Source organism: Passer domesticus, unplaced genomic scaffold, assembly GCF_036417665.1.
Source record: "Passer domesticus isolate bPasDom1 unplaced genomic scaffold, bPasDom1.hap1 HAP1_SCAFFOLD_44, whole genome shotgun sequence".
Taxonomy (NCBI): Eukaryota; Metazoa; Chordata; class Aves; order Passeriformes; family Passeridae; genus Passer; species Passer domesticus.
This window is the reverse complement of record NW_026990160.1, coordinates 298,446-321,764: the sequence shown is the minus strand read 5'-3', so window position 1 is coordinate 321,764 and position 23,319 is coordinate 298,446. Positions and strand designations below refer to the sequence as shown.

The 23,319-nt window shown below is 50.8% G+C and overlaps 1 long non-coding RNA gene and 1 pseudogene across 1 annotated transcript; one reads left to right on the top strand and one right to left on the bottom strand.

Annotated features, from left to right (window-relative positions):
• The window catches only part of LOC135292683 (zinc finger protein 850-like), a 276,851-nt pseudogene that overhangs the window by 67,191 nt on the left and 186,341 nt on the right, over positions 1–23,319 (top strand).
• LOC135292780 (uncharacterized) lies at positions 2,173–3,714 on the bottom strand. The gene is made up of 2 exons (XR_010354943.1): positions 3,442–3,714; positions 2,173–3,290 (listed from the first exon to the last, which is right to left on the bottom strand). It is a non-coding gene; the product is annotated as an uncharacterized LOC135292780 (long non-coding RNA).

Genomic DNA, 23,319 nt, shown 5'->3' with positions numbered 1-23,319 from the left:
TGTGGCAGAACTGAAAAAATCCCCAAAGAAAGGAACAACCAAGCAACACCACTGAGAGCTTCTGCAGAGCTGCTGAGCTCGCCCAGCCTGGGCACATCTGACTGACAGGGCAGCACTTGAGATGAGAAAAGCCCCGTCCCAAATTTTAATGGCAGCATCTCCTGACATTTCCCTTCTTGGGGCTGTGGAGATTCCTCCCTGCAGTGGGGACACCACTCAAGGTCATTGCTGCAGACTGAGCCAAAGGGATTTGCCCCTGGTCATTGGTCTGGGGGAGTGACATTAATCTCTGCTTAATTACTGGTTTTGTTTTAATACAGTTGCTTTGAAATCACTTCTGAGTGCTCTATATAAGATAATATGTTATAATATGTTACAGCTCTTATATCTTGGAGTAAATATTTCTGATTAAGATAATTTTGTCTCATCATTACCATAAGAATTATTTATATAAATATCTCTGGTTTGCTATCCTTAATCCTGTGGGACAAATTCTATAAAGGTTTAATTCCAGCTTGAAAATTCTTTCCACATGAATGCTTGAAAAGTCTGGGGATGGGACTGGACAGATGCTCCAAGGCTCCTCTCTCAGAAGGAGTTTAGAAAGCCTGGAGGTCCTTGGGGGTGTTTGGGTGTGGGTATGACAGTCTGGTCAAGACAGAGAAAGCTAAATAAGCTTTCCCATGCATTGGTCTGGGAACTGTTAGGGAGCTGGAGAGAAAGAATTGTAAACAAGTGGTTTACTGAAGGGTGTTATCTTAATTAGCCAGTCATGTGAAATGTGTTGATTAAATGACCAATGAAGTCCACCTGTAGCAAGCCAAGGTATAAAAGAATAGGCTTGAACAAATGGGTGGCTTTTGGCCCTTAGCCTTCTCATCTGAGTCTGTGTCATCTCTGACTCAACAGTGACATTTGGGGATTTATGTGGGCTATTCTTCGCCTTGTGACCCAACAGGAGCTTCTCTAATAAACTTTGCCTGAAGCTGCCACTGTGCCCATGACAAGAACCCCTGTGAGTGTCCAGGACATCCCGGTTCTTTGGCAGCCTGGGGACTTCTGGGATGTTACCATGGAGCCCCTGTGAGTGCCTGTGACAGATGGGTGCCTTTGCAGCCCAAGGTGCCCTGGGATGTCACCATGGAATGGCTGTGACTGCCTCTGAGCACAGGGCTCTTTACCATCCCCAGAAACCCCTGGGAGGTGTCCATGGAGCCCCTGTCTCTGCCTGTGACATTCCAGCTCTTGAACAGCCTGGAGACTCTTGGAAAGTGACCATGGAGCCCCTCTGAGGGCCTGTGACAAATCTGATCCTTAGCAGGCAACCATCCCCAGCCCCCTGCTGCTATGGTCAGTTTCCATGGCAACCATCCCCAGCCCCCTGTTGCTATGGTCAGTTTCCATGGCAACCATCCCCAGCCCCCTGCTGCTATGGTCAGTTTCCATGGCAACCATCCCCAGCCCCCTGTTGCTATGGTCAGTTTCCATGGCAACCATCCCCAGCCCCCTGCTGCTATGGTCAGTTTCCATGGCAACCATCCCCAGCCCCTGTTGCCATGCTCAGTCCCTTGGCAGCTCCATGCACACCCCAGGCCAGGGGTGGGTGCCATGGACACCAGCTCAGGCCTGCAGCCAGAGCCCGTTGCCATGGCAACCATTGGCAGCCCCATCCCCAGGGTCATGGGATCCCAGATCCACAGAACTGGCTGAGCTGGGAGGGACCCATCAGGATCCTGGAGTCCAACTACTGGCCCTGCACAGGACACCCCAACAATGCCAGCCTGGGCCTGGCAGCGCTGGCCAAACGCTGCTGGAGCTCAGAGAGCCCTGGAGCTGGGAGCCTTCCCTGGGGAGCCTGGGCAGTGCCCCAGCAGCCTCTGGGCAGAAACCTTTTCCTGAGATCCAACCTGAGCCTGCCCCGACTCAGCTGCAGCCGTTCCCTCCAGTCCTGTCCCTGGGCACCAGAGGGAAGAGGTTCCCACAGCCCCAGCCAGGGACCCGCTCCCAAGGCTGTTGCCATGGTCACCAGGCTGGGACCAGCTGGGATGCTCGGTTTCCATGGGCCGGGGTTCAGGAATGGGATTCCCCAATTTCCTGCTCCCTCTAAAACCGCGCTGCTGCTTGCTGCCCTCCCACCTCCCATGGAAAGAACAAAAGGCAAAGATCCCAGGCTGGGATAAGAACAATTTACTGGGAACAGCAATGAGATAAGGAATAAACAGGAACAAAAGCAATATTGATAACAGAAGGGATAAGAAAAACTATTTACAGGGAAAACTACAACATCACCACTGAGTGGCTCTTCCTGGCCACGTATTTCCTCCTGCCTGGAAAGGACACCTTTCTCCTCAGGGAGAGAGAGAGAGTCCCTTTCCTGCCCCTGGCAATGACCTGAGGTGGGAGTGAATGTAATGACACGGCTCTGGCCAGACCCTCTTGTTCTTCAATCCTACATCAGGTCACTAGCAGGGGCAGGAAAAGTGGCAAGTGTCTTCCCACCATGGATCACAGGGAACATGGATCAGCAGGTCTCTTCCCAATGCGGGTTCTCCAATGGGGGATGAAGCTGGAGCAGCACACGAGGCTCTTCCCACACTCAGGGCACTTGCAGGACTTCCCTTACTGGTGACTCTGTTGGTGTTTGGTCAAGTTAGAGCTGTGGGTAAAGCTCTTCCCACACTGGGGACACTCGTAGGGCCTCTCCCCGCTGTGGATGCACCGGTGCCTGGTGAAGTTTGAGTTGCACTTGAAGCCCTTTCTGCAGTCTGGGCAGCGGAAGGGCCTCTCCTCTGTGTGAATCCATTGATGCTGGAGGAGACTGGAGCTGGTCTGAAACCTCTTCTGACACTCAGGACAGTCATAGGGCCTCTCCCCGGTATGGATGCGTTAGTGAGTGATGAGCTCAGAGCTGCACCTGAAGCCTTTCCCACACTCCCCACACTCGTAGGGCCGTTCCCCAGTGTGGCTCCTCTGGTGCACGATCAGGCTGGTGATCCACCAGAAGCTCCTTCCACACTCCAAGCACCTGTGACGCTTCTCCCCATCAGGAACCTCCTCATGGACCACCAGCTCCAAGCTCTGGCTGAAGCTCTGTCCACCTTCCTGGCACAGGGTGGATCTTTACTCCTCAGAGCAACCTGGGCTGCGTTTGCAGCCCCTCCTTGTGCAGGATCTCCAGGGCTTTTCCTCCCTGTTGGGTTTCTGCGCCATGGAGCCGCTCAAAACGGCCTCTGCCACGAGGTTCTGCCGCGGGGATTTGTCCTCCCTGCTCTCCATGCTCAGCTCCTGCTCTGGGGGAGGAAGGACAAGGACAGGATGGCATTTGCCACGGGCCACAGGCAAGGGCAAGGAGATGCCCCCAGGCTGTCCTGCAGCCGGGGCCCTGCTGGGCTGGGAGATGGAGCAGGAGAGAGGGGAACGGGGCACTGACTTCCTCCTCACCTGCTTGCATGTTCTGGGGCATTTTCCTCACAGCCTCAATGGGGGTTGGCAATGGAAATCCTGGTTTGAGGAAAACAAAGGATGAGCACATTGACTCTGAAGGTCCCTTTGCCCAAGTCCATCTCTACAAGTCACCGGCCATTGGGGCTCCAGAAAAATGTCCCAAATGCCACGAGTCAGCCTGGAAAAAGCCTCCCAGGAGTTCCCCACCCCTGCTCCCTCCCCTCAGGTGTTGGGGGTTCCCCCTGTCCCAGCTGCTGGGGTCACGCTTACATTGGGGGTCCCCCTTCTCCTCGGTGCCCGCCCTCCCCAGCCTGCTGGCAGTCCCAGCAATCCCAAAAGCTGCCCCCTCTTCGCTCCCCATTCAGGGATGCCGGGGCTTTTTGGGCTCCCTTTTGGGCTCCCTTCTCCCCTCATGCTCTGCTCCGGGCTGCAGGGGCTCCAAGGAGTCCCCCCTGCCCCTCTCCAGCCTCTGCAGGCTCCCGCCCATGGCGGCGCTCCCCCCTCTCTGGGCTCCCCACTTTGGGCTCCTGGGGGACACAGGGCTCTGCTCCTCCAGGCTGCCTCTGCCGCCAGCCGCCACCGCCACCCCCCGATGTCCCCCCGAGGGGCCTTTTCCGCTCAGCCTTGCACTTCTTCATTCTCCAAACATCCCCCCAAAAAACCCAACTGGGAGTGGCTGGGAGCATGCTGGTGGTCACTGGAAAAAACTGCGCTTATACTGGGATCAACTGGGATCATGCTGGAGGTGACTGGGATCATCCTGGCAGTGAGTGCCACTGCACTGAGGCTGACTGGGAGTGCTTGGCAGCAAATGGGATCATACTGGGGAATAATGGGAGGGACTGGCAACATGCTGGAGGGAACTGGCATACACTGGGAGATACTGGGAGTGACTGGAACCAAAGGGAGGGTGAAAGAGAGCCACTGGAACCAGGTGGAGCACAACTGGTTCATACTGGCAGGGACTGGGAGCACACTGGGCTCATCTCTGGATCACACTGGGAGGGACTGGAGTGATACTGGGAGAAGCTGAGAGCGACTGGGAACACACCCTGCACATCATCCCCCATACTGGGCCTGACTGGGAGCAACTGGGATTATACTGGGAGCACACTGGGAGGGCTGGCATGTGACTGGGATCCAACTGGAGCTTACTGGGATCATATTGGGATTGAAAGGGAGTGACTGGGATCACACTTTGGGCTACTGGGAGCACCTGAGAGAAACTGGGATCATGCTGCAAGCAAACTGGAGGAACTGGGCAGGACTGGATGCATGCTGGAGGCAGCTGGGTTATTCTGGGCATGACTGGGGGATCACACTGGGAGAACTGACACCTTCCTGGGGCACTGGCAGCGCCTGGGAATGACTGCAGACATGCTGGGACAAGGTGGGAAATGTTGGGGGCTTTTGTGGATTTTGCGGGGGCGTTTGGATTTTGGGGGTTTTATTGGGGCTTTGGGGGGGGGTTGTTCTTCTGGGGGTGTTTATTGAATTTTTTTTTTGTATATTTGGAGGTTTTACTGGGATTTTCCTGGGTTTTTTTGGGATTCTCAGAAATTCTGGGAGTTTTATTGGGATTTCTAGGAGATTTTGAGGCATTTCACTGGAATTGTGGGGGCTTTTAGTGGGATTCATTGGGGATTTGGTTTTTTTCAGAAGTTTCATGGGATTTTTGGAGTTTTGTGGGTTTTTTTGGGTGTTGCCATGATTTCTTTGGGTGTTGGGGGGGGATATTATGTGATTTTTATTATTTAGGGGACATTTTTGGAGGGATAAGCAAGGTTTCATCTTGATTTTGGGGGTTATTGAGATTTCAAAAGATTTTGTGGGCTTTTATTGGGATTCTAGGGTGTTCTAATGAGATTTAGTGAGATTTAATTTGGATTTCATGAGTTTTATTGGGACTTTTGGGGCTTTTAAGGAGATTTTGATGCCTCTCAGCCCTTCCGGAAAACCCTGGGACAATCCCAAAGTCCCCAGACCCCCAAATCCCCCACAAATTCCACAAAAAATCCCAAATTCCTAAAGAAATTACAATAAGATCCTCCAAAACCCCAGAAAAACCCACAAAATCCCTGTGAAACCCACCAAAACTCAAAAAAACTCCCCAAAATTTCACTAAACCCTCTCAAAAATCAACCACCCCAACCCCAATAAAACCCCCAAAATCCAAAACTCCCCAAATCCACAAAACCCCCAAAATCCCATAACCCCCTGAAACACAATAATTCTCTCCAAAACCTCTATAATTCCCCCTAAATGTCCATCAAATACCCAATAAAGCCCTAAATAAGCCCCAAAATAATCCCCAAAAACCCTCCTAAAATTGCATCAAAATGAACCCAAATCCCAAAAATCCCCCCAGAATCCCCCAGACTCTCTGGGGCCGTGCTGGGTCAGGGGCACCGGCCGGTGGAACAGGAGCCACCTCAGGGGCCCTCGGAGCTCTGTGGGGAGGGGGCACCATGGGAGACCCCCAAAAACGGGAGGGGGGGCTGGGAACACTCCGGATCCCCAAATCTCCACCGGGAACCCCAAATCCCCCTGAAAAGCCCCCAAGGTTGGCCCAGGACCACCCTGGAACCCCAAAGTCCCCCCAGCACCCCCAGGACCCCCCTCGAGACCCCTCTCAGGACCCCTCCCCACCCCCAGATCCCCCCACAGTGCCCCACGACCCCTCCCCAGACCCTCCCTGACACCTCACGATCCCCCAGCCAAGACCCCTCCCCAGACCCCGCCCCACACCCCGGAACCCTCCCCAAAGCCCCCCCAGCCCCCCGGACCCTCCCACGCCCCCCGATCCCCTCTCAGCCCCTCCCGGCCCTGTCCCGGCCGCCTCAGCAGCTCCCGGAGCGCTCCGGCCGCTCCCAGCGCCGCCCCCGCTCTCTGCAGCGCCCGGCACGGCACCGCCGCTGCGGCTCGCCTCTGATTGGCTGCAGCGCCGCGGGGAGGCGGGCGCTGCTGAGGGGAGCCGCGCCCTCATTGGCTGGTTCGGGGCGGGGCGCGCCGCTATTGGCTGGGGAGCCCGTGCAGGCGGCGGAGGCGGGAGATTCAGAGGCGAGCGCGGCTGAGGAGGGCGCTGAGGGGAAACTGGGGGGGTTTGGGGCGGTCTGAGGAGAAATTGGGGATTTTGGGGAGATTGACGGGAAATAGGGGGGTGTGCGGTGGGTTTGGGGGGCGTGAGGGGGTCCGAGGTGGCTTTGGTGGGTCTGAGGGGGCTTTAGGGATCTTTGGGGGCAGCTTGAGAGGGTCTGGAGTGTTCTCAGGTGGGTTTAGGGGGATCTGAGAGGAATTGGGAGGGTCTGAGGCGATTTTGGGGGATTGTGAGAGGAGCTGGGGGGCTCTGGGGGGTTCTGAGGTGCATCTGGGGGGATTTAGCGGAGTGTGAGGGCATTTCCCAGGGTTTGGGGGGGATTGAGGGGTCTGAGGGGGATTTGGGGCAGTCTGATGGATTTGAGGGGGGTCTCAGGTGGGTCTGGGGTCAATTTTGTGGGGAACTGGGGGGTCTGAGGGTCCCGGGAAGGTTTTGGGGGTCCAGGGTGATCCTGGGCCAACCTTGGGGGGGTTTGGGGCTCCCGGAGGGGTCCCGGGGGAGATTTGGGGGTCCCGGGGGGTCCCAGGCCCCCCCTGAACCGGGGTCTGGGGGTTTCGGGGCGAGGGGGCACAACAGGGGTTCCACCCCCCCCTCCCGTTTTTGGGGGTCTCCCATGGTGCCCCCTCCCCACAGAGCTCCGAGGGCCCCTGAGGTGGCTCCTGTTCCACCGGCCGGAGCCCCTGACCCAGGACGGCCCCAGAGAGTCTGGGGGGATTTTGGGGGGCAATTTTGGGATTTTGTGGCAATTTTGATGAATTTTAGGAGGGTTTTTGGGGATTATCTTGGGGCTTCTTTAGGGCTTTATTGGGTATTTGATAGAAGTTCAGGAGGAATTATTGGGGTTTTGGAGAGAATTATTGGGTTTTGGGGGGTTATGGGATTTTGGGGGTTTTATGGAACTGGGGAGTTTTGGATTTTGGGAGATTTTATTGGGGCTTGGGGGTTGGTTTTTGAGGGGGTTTAGTGAAATTTTGGGGAGGTTTTTGAGTTTTGATGTGTTTCACTGGGATTTTGTGGTGTTCTCCGGGGTTTTGGAGGATCTTATTGCAATTTCTTGAGGAATTTGGGATTTTTAGTGGAATTTGTGGGGGATTTGGGGGTCTGGGGTCTTTGGGGTTGGCCCAGGGTATGCGGAAGGGCTGAGAGGCATCAAAATCTCCTTAAAAGCCCCAAAAGTCCCATAAAACTCATGAAATCCAAAATAAATCTCACAAAATCCCATTAAAACACCCTAGAATCCCAATAAAAGCCCACAAAATCTTTTGAAATCTCAAGAACCCCCAAAATCCTGATGAAACCCCGTAAATCCCCCCAGAAATGTCCCCTAAATAATAAAAATCCCATAAAATCCCCCCCAACACCCAAAGAAATCATGCCAACACCCAAAGAAATCATGCCAACACCCAAAAAAACTTACAAGACCCCAAAATACCCATGAAAATTCTGAAAAAAACCAAATCCCCAATCAATCCCACTAAAAGCCCCCACAATTCCAGTGAAATGCCTCAAAATCTCCTAGAAATCCCATAAAAACTCCCAGAATTTCTGAGAATCCTAAAAAAAACCAGGAAAATCTCAGTAAAACCTTCCAAAATACAAAAAATAAAAAAACCCAAAACAATAAACCCCCAAACACCCCCAGAACAACACCCCCCCCAAAGCGCCAATAAAACCCCCAAAATCCAAACCCCCCAAAATCCACACAACCCCCCAACATTTCCCACCTTGTCCCAGCATGTCTGCAGTCATTTCCAGGCGCTGCCAGTGGCCCCAGGAAGGTGTCAGTTCTCCCAGTGTGATCCCCCAGTCATGCCCAGAATATCCCAGCTGCCTCCAGCATGCATCCAGTCCTGCCCAGTTCCTCCAGTTTGCTTGCAGCATGATCCCAGTTTCTCTCAGGTGCTCCCAGTAGCCCACAGTGTGATCCCAGTCACTCCCTTTCAATCCCAATATGATCCCAGTAAGCTCCAGTTGGATCCCAGTCACATGCCAGCCCTCCCAGTGTGCTCCCAGTATAATCCCAGTTGCTCCCAGTCAGGCCCAGTATGGGGGATGATGTGCAGGGTGTGTTCCCAGTCGCTCTCAGCTTCTCCCAGTATTAGTCCAGTCCCTCCCAGTATGATCCAGAGATGAGCCCAGTGTGCTCCCAGTCCCTGCCAGTATGAACCAGTTGTGCTCCACATGGTTCCAGTGGCTCTCTTTCACCCTCCCTTTGGTTCCAGTCACTCCCAGTATCTCCCAGTGTATCCCAGTTCCCCCCAGCATGTTGCCAGTCCCTCCCATTATTCCCCAGTATGATTCCATTTACTGCCAAGCACTCCCAGTCAGCCTCAGTGCAGTGGCACTCACTGCCAGGATGATCCCAGTCACCTCCAGCGTGATCCCAGTTGTTTCCAGTCACTCCCAGCATGCAGCCAGCCACTCCCAGTTGCTCCTGTCATGATCCCAGTTGCTCCCAGCTGCTCCCAGTCACCCTCAGCATAATCCCTGTCATTCCCAGTAGATCCCATTTGCCCCTACCATGGTCTCAATTGCCTCTGCGGGCTCCTGCTCACTTCCAGCATGATCCCAGAATGATATCAGTACAAAGTCAGTACAGTCCAAGTATGATTCCAGTATGATCCCAGAACAAACCAGTAGAGTCCCAGTCACTCCCAGTATGGTCCCAGTATGCTCCCAGCAGAGCCCAGTCCCTGGCAGTGCTGCCAGCGCTGGGATCCCGCAGCCCTCTGAGCGTTCCCCGCTCCCGGCTGTGCCGAGAGGAGCCCCAAGGGCTGGCAGTGCCCAGGCAGGCTCCCCAGCAAGGCCCAGTTTGGATGTGGGGCCCCCAGTTGTCGCAGTTTGCCTCTCCTTTTGCCCGGGCCGGCTTCCCCCCTTCTCCGCAGCGGCCGGGAGCAGCCGAGAGCCCCGCGCTGCCCGTGCCGAGCTGTGCCGGCTCCAGCCCCGCTCCTGCCGCGGGCTGCGAGGGCTCCGGGAACGGGGCAGCGAGGGGGTCGCTGCTGCTGCGGGAGGAGGAGGAGGGAGCCAAGGGCAGGGATGAAGGAGGAGGAGGAGGCGGGATTAGGGGGGAGGAGGGTGGGAGGGGAGATGGAAGAGGAGGGGGAAGGCGGAGAGAGAGCAGCCACAGAAGGAGAAGGAGGTGTGGTTAGGGAGGAGAAGGATTAGGAGGAGGCGGGGGGATGGAATAGGAGAAGGGACAGGAAGAGGAAGAGGAGGGACCGAGGCGGATGAAGGCTGAGCAGCAGGAAGCACGCGGTCGAGCCCTCCGTGCATTCGCAGCCCCCACCTGTGGGATCATCGCCCCCATGGCGCAGGTGAGCGGGGAGGGGGAGCTCGGCCCAGATATCCCGGGGGGTCCCTGGGCTGGGATGTTTTGGGGGGATGTTTGGAGAATGAAGAAATGCAAGGCTGAGCGGAAAAGGCCCCTCGGGGGGACATCGGGGGGTGGCGGTGGCGGCTGGCGGCAGAGGCAGCCTGGAGGAGCAGAGCCCTGTGTCCCCCAGGAGCCCAAAGTGGGGAGCCCAGAGAGGGGGGAGCGCCGCCATGGGCGGGAGCCTGCAGAGGCTGGAGAGGGGCAGGGGGGACTCCTTGGAGCCCCTGCAGCCCGGAGCAGAGCATGAGGGGAGAAGGGAGCCCAAAAGGGAGCCCAAAAAGCCCCGGCATCCCTGAATGGGGAGTGAAGAGGGGGCAGCTTTTGGGATTGCTGGGACTGCCAGCAGGCTGGGGAGGGCGGGCACCGAGGAGAAGGGGGACCCCCAATGCAAGCGTGACCCCAGCAGCTGGGACAGGGGCAACCCTGAACAGCAGAGGGGAGGGAGCAGGGGTGGGGAACTCCTGGGGAGGGTTTTTCAGCCCTGAATCTTGGTGTTTGGGAGGTTTTCTGGAGCCTAGGTCGCTGGTGGCTTGTAGAGATGCACTTGGGCAGTGGGGCCTTCACAGTTAACGTTCTCATCCCTAGTTTTCCCCAATCCAGGATTTCCCATTGTCACTTCTTGTGAGGCTGTGAGAGAGAGGAAGATGTCCCTGGACACTGAGGCAGGTGAGGAGGAAGTCAGTGCCCCTTTCCCCCTTTCTCCTGCTCCATCTCCCAGCTCAGCAGAGCAGAACCTCGTGGCAGAGGCCGTTTTGAGCGGCTCCACGGCGCAGGAAGCCAACGGGGAGGAAAAGCCCTGGAGATCCTGCACAAGGAGGGGCTGCAAACGCAGATGGCGGGGATCTGAGGGGGAAAGAGCCAGCCTGGGCCAGGAAGGCGGCCGGAGATGGAGCCAGAGCTCGCAGCTGGTGGTCCATGAGGAGGTTCCTAATGGGGAGATGCCCCACACGTGCGAGGAGTGTGGGAAGAGCTTCAGGTGGAGCTCCAGCCTGATTGTGCACCAGAGGAGCCACACTGGGGAACAGCCCTACGAGTGTGATCAGTGCAGGAAGAGGTTTCAGAGCAGCTCTCATCTCCTCAAGCACCAGCGCACGCACACAGAGGAGAGGCCCTTCCGCTGCCCCGACTGCGGGCAGGGCTTCAGGCAAAACTGCCATCTTGTCCTGCACCGGCGCATCCACACTGGGGAGAGGCCCCACGAGTGTGAGGAATGTGGGAAGAGCTTCAGGCAGAGCTCGCACCTGATCCAGCACCAGAGGATCCACACTGGGGAACGGCCCTACGAGTGTGGGGAGTGTGGGAAGAGATTCAGCCAGCATTCCAACCTGATCAGGCACCAAAAGATCCACTCTGGGGAGAGGCCCTACGAGTGTTCCAAGTGCGGGAAGGAGTTTCGGATCCGCTCCTATCTCCTCCAGCACTATCAGACTCACACAGAGGAGAGGCCCTTCTGCTGCCCAGACTGCGGGAAGGGATTCAGGCAGAACTCCACCCTCGTCACCCACCAGCGCATCCACACTGGGGAGAGGCCCTACGAGTGTCCCCAGTGTGGGAAGAGCTTCTCCAGGAGCTCTCACTTGACCCAACACCAACGGAGGCACCGGTGAGGGAAGCCCTGCGAGTGCCCCGAGTGCGGGAAGAGCTTCGTGCGCTGCTCCAGTTCCATCCCCCACTGCAGGACCCACGCCGGGCACAGCCCTGGTGACCCACATTCCCTGTGATCCCTGTTGGGAACACACCTGGCTGCTTGTCCTTTTGGTTTGGCCTTAATTTTCCTCTGATTCATCTTGAAAAATGCCAATCGCTTGTTCTAAAATTTTGAAATTTTAGTAATAATAAAATAGTTATGAAAATAGTAATAATAATTAGAGCTATAAGAACTTGGACAATTAGAGTTAGGATAATAAAGGACCATAAAAAGCGTGGAATTACAGACGTCTTGGTGTGTTTTGCACTCTGCCACACAAAAGCACACCTCGCTAAGAAAGGATTAACCCTTAAAAGCAATAGCCTGTTGCATATTCATATATCTCATGATCACATGATTCAAAAATTCTTTTTAAACAAACGTGTTTTCTGGTTATTGTCAACTTCACCCCTCATTTTGTCCATCAATATTTTGGCTCCTCGAAGTCTGTTTTTTTCCAATAGGGAGGCAATAATTATTCTCTTGGGATTTTGGTGTCTTGTTGCTGTTATTTCAGTGCAAAGAATTTCTAGATTATCTTATCCATTCCTTGATCTAGTTAGAAAAAGTATCTTACATTGCAGTTTCTATTTTAATATTGTGTTATAGCCTAAAACTATATTTACCACACTACGTAAAAAGGATTAATACAGTACTACAAATTAATACAACATAACTTTCCAAGACATCACATACAGTATTCGTTTTAATATTTGCAAAGAGTCCGTCATATAATATGCATTTTTCACAATCCTCCCTCTTTCTTTTTATAAATCATTTGGCTTGAGCAATATTCCTTGTTTTCTAGCCTTCATTATTCGCTCATTTTTTTCACAAATCAATCTCGCTTCTTTGAAGGGGTCTTCTGAATGTCTTTGTTTCTTTAACACCATAATCCTTTGTGCTGTTTTAGATGTAGTCGTCTTTTGGTCCATGGGCATGGTCACTACTTGCAGGCCTTGAACTGCACTAGTGATGAGCCAAATGAAACAGCATCAAGCAAGGAAGAAATATTAGAGCAGCTATAGCTCATAAAAGGAAGAAGCCTAACTTCTTCTGAATCATGATTTTAAAGGGTCAAGATTTTAGTTGAGTGTTTGAACCAGTTCATAATGAAGTTAGATACACCAACACTAGGTTAATGATTATTAGATGCTTAACCTAAAGCTAATTGTTATACTATGAGCTCATTTGTAGAAGGAAGTGGAGCAAGCGAACCATTAGAGGAACATACTGAAACCAGTAGAACAATGCCCAGCACCTGGACTCTGTGTCAATCCATCATGAAGCAGGGAGCCTTGGATGGTGCCAGAGGGTCACAGAGAGCTGATGAAGACATTCCTGACTTCATCCCTTAAGACCACCTACCCAATTGGAGACCACCGACCCAATTCCAGAGAAGAATTGCGCAGGTGTGAAGGACTAATGACCTCATTTTAATACAGAGCGGGGAGGGGAGGTGCTGGGTTTTGCATATGTATTATTTTGGGAAATAGAAGGCAAAAATCCTTGTACAACACTGTCACACATTTCGGGAACAACTGCCCTGTGCTGCCTGCCAGCGTAATAAACACACCACTTTCTAACTTGGACTAGTTAGAGTCTTTGTGCATGATTTTCAGTTTTAATGATTCACCATGATGCCCCAGAGTGTCACAATGTTATCCTTGGTTTCATTGGACCCTTCATCCCATGGAGATCCACAGTGCTCACTGTAGCCCCCTTGATTCCATGAGGCCCTGCCATGCCGTAATGGCCCCTTGGTTCCAGTGGGTCCTAAATGTCAGAAGAGTTTCCACTGTTCCCTGAGCCCCCCCAAAATCACTGTGGTCCCCTTGGGTCCACAGGGCCCCACAGTGTAACAATGGACTCTTGGTTCCATGAGGTTCCTCAGTCACAATGGTCTCCTTGGATCCGCAGTGTCACAACGGGCCATTGGTTCAATGTGGCCCCAGTGTGCCAAAATGGATTTTGGTTCCATGAGGTTCTGCCATGTCAGAATGGACCCTGTGTTCCATGAGTGTGCACAGTGTTGCAGCTGACTCTTTGGTTCCATGAGGCCCTGCCATCACCAAACCTCTGAAATATCAGAATAAGGCTCCTTAATATAATTTGCTCTTTAAGAGGGGATCATTTATTCAGGCCTGAGGTTTAGTGAGGGATAACTCCTAACCTTATATGGACATGTAATTCTACCAGTGTGTGCTTATATAGAGTTGCTAAATGTGTATTACAATTTACCCATGTCCATAAAACCCACCCCAAGTTCCCAGTTTCAGTCCTTCTTTTTTCTCTGCATTCTTTGGCCAGATGTCCTCTTCTCTTCCAACCATCCTTGCTGGGAAAGCAGCCCCTGCATGCCTTGTTCCTGTGCTAAAAGTTCACAGGCATGGAAAAAATTAAATTAGCCCTTTTGGTATCAAGGCCAAGGCTTTGTGTGGCAGGCAGAGGCAGGCAGGAGGCAGAGCTGTCAGCAAAGGAAGGGGCCAGCCAGGTGGGGCAGCGGGGGATGAGGACAGCCTGCAGGGACAGAGGCCAGGGCAGGGACACCGTAGGACAGCCTGGGCTGCACAGGGCACAGGGATGGGCAGCAGCTGCCAGGCCCTGACAGAGCCACCTAGGGCAGCACTTTGGCCATGGCTGCTGGCCCTGGGCCTGAGCCAGGAGGGGACAAGTGACCCTGGCAGCCCTGGGGCCTCATTGCCTCCTTGTCCCTGCTCAGCAGCCTGGCAGGGGCCACCCCATGGTGCTGCCCTTGGCATTGCACATCCCCACATCCCAGAGCCCATCCCGGGAAGAGCCCTGAGCGAGGAGGGAGGGACAGGATCTGCCTGGCCAGGGGCTGGGGCTCAGGCCTTGGCCCTTTGCATTCCTGAAACACATCCAGGTTTGCTCAGCACCAGAGACTGAGCTTGCCTTGCTTGTCCCCAGCTGTCATCGCTGCCTCCAGTGTTCTGCTCTCCCTGGAACCTGGGGACACTCTCTCAGTCCTGTCCCTCACAGGATCTATTTAAAGTACAAGAACCTTCAGTATTTCAATCTCACTTTGAGCTCTTGAGAAGTTCTTTGAGCACACTCTGAGGGACTGAGTCTGATGCAAAGAGCAGCAAAGCCCCAGAGGGTGATTAAAGTCCTGGTGCTGTGTCTGTGCTGCTGAGCTGGGCCGGGCTCCTGGCCCAGAGGCAGCTCCTGGCAAGGGCAGCGCTGCAGAGAGACAGCTCTGGCCAGGAGCAGCTCCTGTGCACAGCCCAGCAGGGCTGGGGCACTGCCAGGGCAGCTCAGGGACACCAGCAGGGCACAGGCAGAGCTGACAGGGCTCAGCACTGGCAGGGGCTGGGGGATGTCCCAGAGGGGGCTGTGTCACAGCAGCACCTCTGTGGCTGTGTCCTAGAGGCACAGAGCAGCTGTGATGTCAGCAAGGGGCTGTGTGACAGCACAGAGTGGGCTGTGTGACATCAGTGAGGGGGTTGAGACATCACAGAGCTAGCTGTGACATCATAGAAGGTGGTTGTGTGACATCAGAATGAGGGTTGTGACATAGAGTGTGACATCACAGATCAGCTGTGTGATGTCACAGATCAGCTGTGTGATGTCACAGAGAATGCTGTGACATCACAGGGTTACTGTGACATCACAAAGCTGCTCTGTGACATCACATAGCAGGCTGCGTGACATCACAGGTGGCTGTATGAAATCACAGGTAGCCTGTGACATCACTGGTGGATGTGTGACATCACAGTGTCTGTGTGACATCACAGTGCCTGTGTGACATCACAGGATGTTATGTGACATCACTGGGGCTGTGTGACATCACAGGGGCTGTGTGACATCACAGGGGCTTTGTGACATCACAGGGGATGTGTGACATCACAATGGGCCTGTGTGACATCACTGGGGCTGTGTGTCATCACAGGGGCAGTGTGAGGTCACTGGGGAGGTCACTCTGCCCCAGCCCCCCTCACAGCTCCCCCAGAGCAGTCCAACCCTGCTCGTGCACAGCGGGGTCCCCTGTCCCCCCGGGTCCCCCCGCCCCCGGCGTCGCAGCCTCCCCCAGAGGATGTTCCACGAGATCGACCCCAGAGCCTGACACGGGGACGGGGGGCTGGGGCTGTGGGGGTGGGACAGGGGCACAGGGACCCCCCAGCAGTGTCCCTGTGTCCCCCAGGGCCAGAGCCTGGGCCAGGGCTCCTTCACCCTGTTATTGATACATATTAGAATATTGTCTTTGCTCAAATAATAAAATGGATTTTATATGTGTGGTGCTAAAGTAACTTTGTTCTAAAGACATAGTTTATATTTCTGTTGTTAATTAAGCTTAGTGAAATGGCTGGTTGTGTTAAAATGCCTGCTTGGATGGGATAACATCCAATGAACACAAGATGAGGACACCTGTACAGATCTGCCAACTGTCAGCACTCAGCGTCTGAAGGCAGAGTGGAGCAAGGCCCAAAAACTGGAGGTGATAAGAATGGACTGAAACCACAGCCAAGGAATCTGCATGCTCTAAAAAAGCAGATGCAAGGAGGAGCCATGCCAAACAGTTCTTGGAACATGTAAACTAGTTTGGGGGAAAGTTTGCTGTGCATGAGTGTCTATGAATATGCAACAGGCTGATGTAAGGGAAAAGGTATTTAAGGGGTGTCCCCAAAGGTAACAGGGTGCTCTTGGCTGAGTGGTGTAGTATGAGAGCAAACATGCTCTTCTCAAAGAGGTTTCCAATCCAAAGTTACACCAACTGATTTGTGCATTAACACACTTAATCTCCCACAGAAAGCAACCTTACCATATCATGCACGTGAGGTCACACACCGACCTCCCAGGTATCATCACAGGAGGGAACAGGGAATTACATGCATTGGCCGTGGCAATAGAAACTGCTAATGTCCCTGAGATCGTTGCCCAGGCTTGCCAGCACATTCATCAAAATGTGCCTGCCCTTATCAGAATGTTCAAGCTCTCAAAAGATCAAGCAAAAGCTCTTGTTGCCACATGTCTGAACTGCCAAAACTACCAGATACCATCTATGGGGACAGGAGTCAATCCCTGAGGCCTGAAGAGCTGCCAGCTGTGCCAGACAGATGTGACCCACTTCCCACTTTTTCGGAGATCAAAATACGTGTACGTATCGGTCGATACGTTTTCAGGAGCAGTATTTGCACCAGCTCATCCAGGAGAGACCACACAGCACACCCTTAAACATTTCCTCCTTGCCTTCGCTACCCTGGGAGCACCAAAGGAGATCAAGGCTGATAATGGACCTGCCTATACCTCTTGTAAGTTAAAAGAGTTCTTCAGTGAGTGGGGAATAGAACACAAGAAAGGCATACCTGCAAATCCCACAGGACAATCCATCGTAGAAAGGACACATCAAACCCTCAAAAGAGTCCTCAATCAGCAACAAAGAGAAACAAAAATCAAATCTCCAGTGGAAAGACTTTGCAAGGCTCTCTACGTCATCAACTTCCTAAATTGTACAACAGAGCCTGACCCCCCAATACTTCACCACTTTGCAAATACCACCCAAGCAAAGTTCACTGAGAAACCACCTGTGCTGGGGAAGGACCCAGAAACACATCAAATTTCTGGGCCTTTCCAATTGATTACCTGGGGAAGAGGGGATGCCTGTGTTCTACTACCATCTGCTCCTGGATGGCACCCAGGAAAAAACAAACCATACCTAGGCACTGCAAAAGCCACTCCCACAAACACTGACAAGAATTCCCCTGAGTCAAACACAAGACCTCCTCAAAACCAGACCAGTTCTGCCTGGAGACGAAGACGTTGCCAAATGTCCACATACAGAAGAAAAGACCATCCCATCACGGGACAGCAGACAAAACAGAAAGCTGAACAACATTCTGCTGCAACATGTTTACTGCCAGACACAGCCTGAACACAAAATTGTTCTCTGAATTATATGTTATTATCACTTTATATGCTAAAAAGCCCTATTATTCCCCTTTCTCAACTCTTACCAAAAACTCCTAACTTTATACCCACTCCCCCATCCTTAGTTTAAGGAAAAATTAAAAAAAAAAATAAAAGAAAGTAAAAAAAAAAAAAAAGGGGAGGGGAAGGAACCGAGGAAAGGAACAAAGGAGAAAACCCTAACCCTCCCCTCCCACCATCAAGATAACAAATTTTGCTTATATTCCCTATCAGAAGCCCCATTCCTGTCCAGAGATGAAAAATGTCTCCGTTGGTGCTGTCCTCACTGCTGCCTGGATGTTCCTCACGTACCGTGTGCCATTGGCTGGATCAGCCCACAGCCTGGCCACAATGTCTGGGTAACCTCAGCAAGGACATTGAAACAGGATAACATGTGCTTATCCATGGGAAGCATGGATAACCCACTTCCCACCTGTCTGGTAGGAATTCCCTTCGCAGCCGATGCCTGGCCCGTCTATAACTCAGAGCTCCTCCTCACCACAGGTAAGAGACCCAACCTGGTGGGCACCTGGGACCAGTGGACAAAAATGCTGCCCAGTGCTCTCGAGGAACCCCAAGAATTGGACCTGATGGGGTCCTCCAAGGCAACATACTGTGTCAAATTTACTTTAGACATCCAAAAAATAATTGGCCAGAAATTGACCAGACCAAAACCAGATACCAGAAAGACACATCACCAATTAACAAAGCCTATAACCCTCCTGATTGGTGTAATTACACTACTCGTGTGATCTCTGTATCCTCTCTTCACCCCAAAGTACTACCCAAGGAACGTTTCTCATCTGTGGTGACCGAGTATGGGCTGGGATCCCCTCATGGCTACAGGGAGGTCCCTGTACCCTTGGAAAACTTTCTACTCACACATCAAATATAACCTTGCTACATAACTGAAAAAAAGAAAGTGAATGAAAATGGCACAAAAGATCCTACACAGAATTTGATGAAAATGGCAATCCCATATTATACGATTGGAACAAACCAAAAAGGATTGCTGTCTCCCTATTCCTACCATGGGTAACTGCAGCTAAAGCCCTTGGTGAAGTGAATCACCCTGGGTGCTGGCTCAGTAAGCAAGCCAGCGCTACATTGGCTGCCCTGAGGGATCTTTGAAAGGAAGAAGAAACCACAAGACATGCACCACTCCAAAATCGAGCAGCAATTGACTTCCTGCTGCTTGCCCACGGACACGGCTGCCAAGACTTGGAAGGGATGTGCTGCTTCAATCTCTCTTCACATTGGGAATCCATCCACGCAAACATCCAGAAACTGAAGGAACTGGTGAAGGACTGAAAAGTAGAAAACAGCCCAGACTGGGTCAATGACCTTTTCGGTCAATGGGGATGCACAGGATGGGTTGCATCTTTGGTTAAGGGAATGTTGTGGATTTTCCTTGTAATTGTCATTGTATTAGCTATGTTCTCATGCCTTTTCCATTGGTTTAAAAGAACTATAGGGAAGGCCTTTTTTCTAAATACAGAAAGTGGAGTTGTAGCAGGCCCAGGGCCTGCAATGCCTCCCTGGTGTTCAGCAGCCTAAGACAGGAAATGTCTGGTCATGATGACTGGACCTAAGAATCCCCTCTTCCACCCTCGGAGCCTTGCTTATCTCTCTAAGCCCACAGGTCACTTTTGCCTCGACCCTCACTATTGGACTGTTTCTAAAACTCCTGTACCCTATATAAAGCCCTACTTCTGCCCAGTTCTGCAGAAGAGCTGTCCCTGAGACCTTCTCAGAAGACATCAATAAAGACATCTCTGTGGAACCTCACACAGCCTTCTCCTCTCTCTTCCTGTGTCTGCCAAAGGCACTCAGCAAGCCAAGAGCTGAAATCACAAATGAGCTGAGAATCACTAAAGAGCTGATCTCACTAAAGAGCTGAGCTTGCTAAGACTGCCTGCAGCTCTGGGGCCTGCCTGAGGGGCCCGGACAGGTCGTGCTGAATTGGACTTCTCTGTCTTGGGCACCCACGGCAGCCGGGGCCGGGGAGACCCCGAAACGCCGGAGTCGCCTCAGGGACAAGGTGGGCATCGGGCACAGCTGGGACTCCATGGTCTCACACAGCTTTCCCAGCCTGAATGATTCCATGAGTCTGGGATTCTATGAAGGCATGAGTCAAAACAGAGTTGAACTCCAAATCTACCATACACAAATATTACAGAGGTCAAAATTCACGTGAAAGAAATTAAAGATGATTCTTTAAGATTGAAATAACCGTATGTCAGTGTTGCATATAGGTAAAGCCCTATAAAAGAAGAGCCTTGTTACCCTTGTAAAATGATGGCTCAGGCCTGCTGCTTGGGCTAAGTACAGCTAACAGCTAGCCTGACAAGTTCCTGTGAGAAAGGAATTTGCACCTGTGAGAGGAAAGACTTCTACCCACATCTTCTATGCAGGAGACAAGAATGGAAACAGCGTTAGAGAGGAAAGGTTTTGACTGACACCTACATGAGCAACTACTAACCAATGAACTGAGTTGCAGTAAGTTACTAACCAATTAAAATGAAACACAATGCCTTCAGAAAACCATAGAAATATGAGCTGTGAAGAATAAAGATGGGCTGTTGTGCATGAAGAAATAGGTGTCTTGTCTGTCTCTACAGCAACATGTGAAGACAGCATTACATGAACTGCCCTTGGGTTTAACATCTTCAGTGAAAAGTTAAACTGGGCCTCTCTGTTAAGAAAGGGTTATTGGTTCAAATTTCCTTGCCCTTGAAGAAAATTCAAAAGCCTTTACAGATTCATTACTGCTTATGTAAATACAAGCACCTTCATATTAACATGTAGAAATATATTCTGATTATCATTATTGACAGACCAATGGAAGAGAAAAAATAATCAGATTTTGTAGGCTGACTTCTTCCCTCTAATACCTGGCCTTTCTGGCTGAGATGCCAAACTCATGAGCACACTGCTTAATTCTTTTTCAGTTCAAGATGAGGCAGAGTTGCGAGAAAAGCTGTGCCTCCAATGAGGCCTGGCCTTGCACACATCTAATAAAAATGGTATTTCTGGATGTGAAGTTACTCAAAAGACAGATCTTGGCCTTGGAAATGCAACTCTCAGTCAGTGACTTTGTTGGCAGAAGGTGCAATAAAATGCAGCTTGTGCCTCTTCTGTGTTTATCTTTTGTGTGCAGGTTGTAGGGTTTGTTGTGTGTTGCTGCTTTTCCCCTGCTCTTTTCCCCGCAGTGTTTGGGGAGCAGAGGTGCAGCGGCCCCGGAGGGCTGTGGCAGCCGAGCCGGGCCAGCCCCGGCGGGCTGGATTCACGGCCGCAGGGCCCTGCTGGGAGATGGAAAATGGGATGATTGGCTCTGGCAATTAAGGGATGAATACTGTGTGAATGTTGAGAGAAGCTTTATTGGTGTACAGTTGTGTTATTGCAGTTTAGATGTCCTCTGTTCTCCCCATAGTTTCCCTGTGGGCAGCGCCTTCCCTCTCCCCCATGGGCGGCACAGGCCCCGCTCTGGCCCAGAGCTGTGTTTGTGTGCCTTGAAAACGTGGTGCTCTAGGGTTTTTAAAAGTTTATTTTAGTTTCTGACTAAATTCTGATTGTTTTATATGGTTTTACAGTTACTGGAGAGGTTGAAAAGCAGTAAATGCAGCGCCTTATTACCTATCTAATTTTAACATGGTCTGATCTCTAACAAGATTGCTAACACATTTGCCATATAAAATGATGCCAGATACAGTCACTAAAAGCAGTTGGGTTGTTCAGCAATATGCTAAAGTGCATGTTATTATATTTATTTCCCAGTAACCCTGGACTTTAAAAAGTTCTACTGAATTTCTGTTTCCATGGAATTTGCAGTTACCATGGGTTTTACTCATAACTGGTTTACTTATAATTCTAATATGCTTGTTACTACTTTAATCCCTCCATGACACCATCAGGCTGTTATTTCATTTATGCCTTATTCACCTTTAAGTTGTCTTTTTGTGTTAATAACCTTAGACTGAGTTACATCATGTCATATCTATAACTTTTAAGGATGTCCATTTTAATTCTGTTAAATTAACACCCAAAATTGTAATGCTCAGTTCCATTCTGTTAAATTGAATAAGGCTAAGTTTTATTAAGTAAATTTTGGTAGATTTTATTTCTGTTAAGTTTCAGTTTTACTTAGTTTGAACAATGTTCTTTTCCAGCTTTTTATGGATCCAGTTATGTTCGGTATTAATAGTGATTAAATTTGAGTTCTCTCGAGTGTGCTTTTTGTTCTACTAAGGAGATAATGAAATTATGTTTATTAATTTGAAATCCTTTTAGGGCTGAGTTTTATTAAGTTCATCTTGTTAAGCTCTATTGCTGTCCAAAGGAATTTATATCAGTTTTGAGTGTTATTTAATCTGAGGTATCATAAATTTTACGAGTGAGCTGTTCAGTGTTTTCCTTTGTTGCATTTTTCTGTCATAAATACATTGTTTTTATAGCCAGCTTTTCATATGCTTTACCTTCTTTTGGTGTAATTATCTACAAGACACGTGTCATTTCAGGATCCTTCTTTTGTTTTCTAGCTGCTCATGTATCTCTTAGACCAGACTACCCCTCTAGCTGGGCTCTGCACTGGGGCTCCATGGTTTGACCCAGTGCTGCCTCATGGTTTTTAAGTATTTTTCAGAGTTCCAGGAAATGATATCTCAGCTTTGTCAGAAGTCTTCTCTAAACTGATGGTATTGTGACATCTACTCTAAGCAATCAGATGCAGTCCCAATTGTTATTACAGAACCACTCCAACAGTTTGCTGTGTTTAAAGCATCTCCATGCTGAGGAAATTCTGGAGGAGACAGCTATTGGATGGTCCATCAGTCTTTCACCCCTAGACCTTTACTCCTAAGTGCTATTCTTAGGAGCCTTGTTTAAAATTACATTTATGGAATTCTCTCCCACTTAGAGCTTGGGTGGTGGCCAGGCCTTAGCTCTACCTGGACAGGAATTAGCCAACAGACCCAGATGTTTTCTGCATCAAAACTGGATTTGAGTTGCTTTGACTTTGCAATTTCACCGTCTGTACATGACAGTTGAACTATTTTTAAAGGGAGCTTGGGAAATATTTTCTGGAAATAATTATCCAAGTCCCCACTGAATGGAGGTTTGTCAGCTGTTTGCAGACTCTGGGATGATGGTACATTATTTCAGAGATTTCTATTTATTTCATTCCACCTATGTTGTTAGTTTTGTCTGCTATTAGGAATATTCCTGATCGTTGTATCCAAATTATTCCTAATTGCTCTAAGTATTTTGTCCACTACATGTATTATTTTGCTACGATGTTTCTTTATACTCATAACAAAAGACATGCATCTCATTCTTATTAAAAAAAAAAAAAAAGGAATGAATGCCTTAAGAACATTCAAATAATGCAATATGTACATAAGAAGTTTGGACGACTAACCATTTTGAATCATGCAATATTTACATTAGAAACTTGGAAAAAAGATCATCCCATCTAAATCCCAATGGAGTGTCCCACAGGGAAGCCTAACTGATTCATTAACTTCAGGAGAAGAGATGCCTGTGTTTTATCACCAACAGCTCAAAGCAGTCACCTGTTCATTCCATCAGATACTGATCAGCTCTGAAGAAATGAAGCCCAGTGGAAAGAGAAATAACCTCATCCCCTTGCAGCCTTTGTGGCCAGAACAGGAACAGGAGTAGGACTGCCAAGACACAGCTGTGCCTGGAAACTGACAGAGGCAATTGGCCAACAAAAGCCTCATGGCATCATCATGGGACAGTGCTCCTCCCAACCTTCTTCAGTTCTTCCCT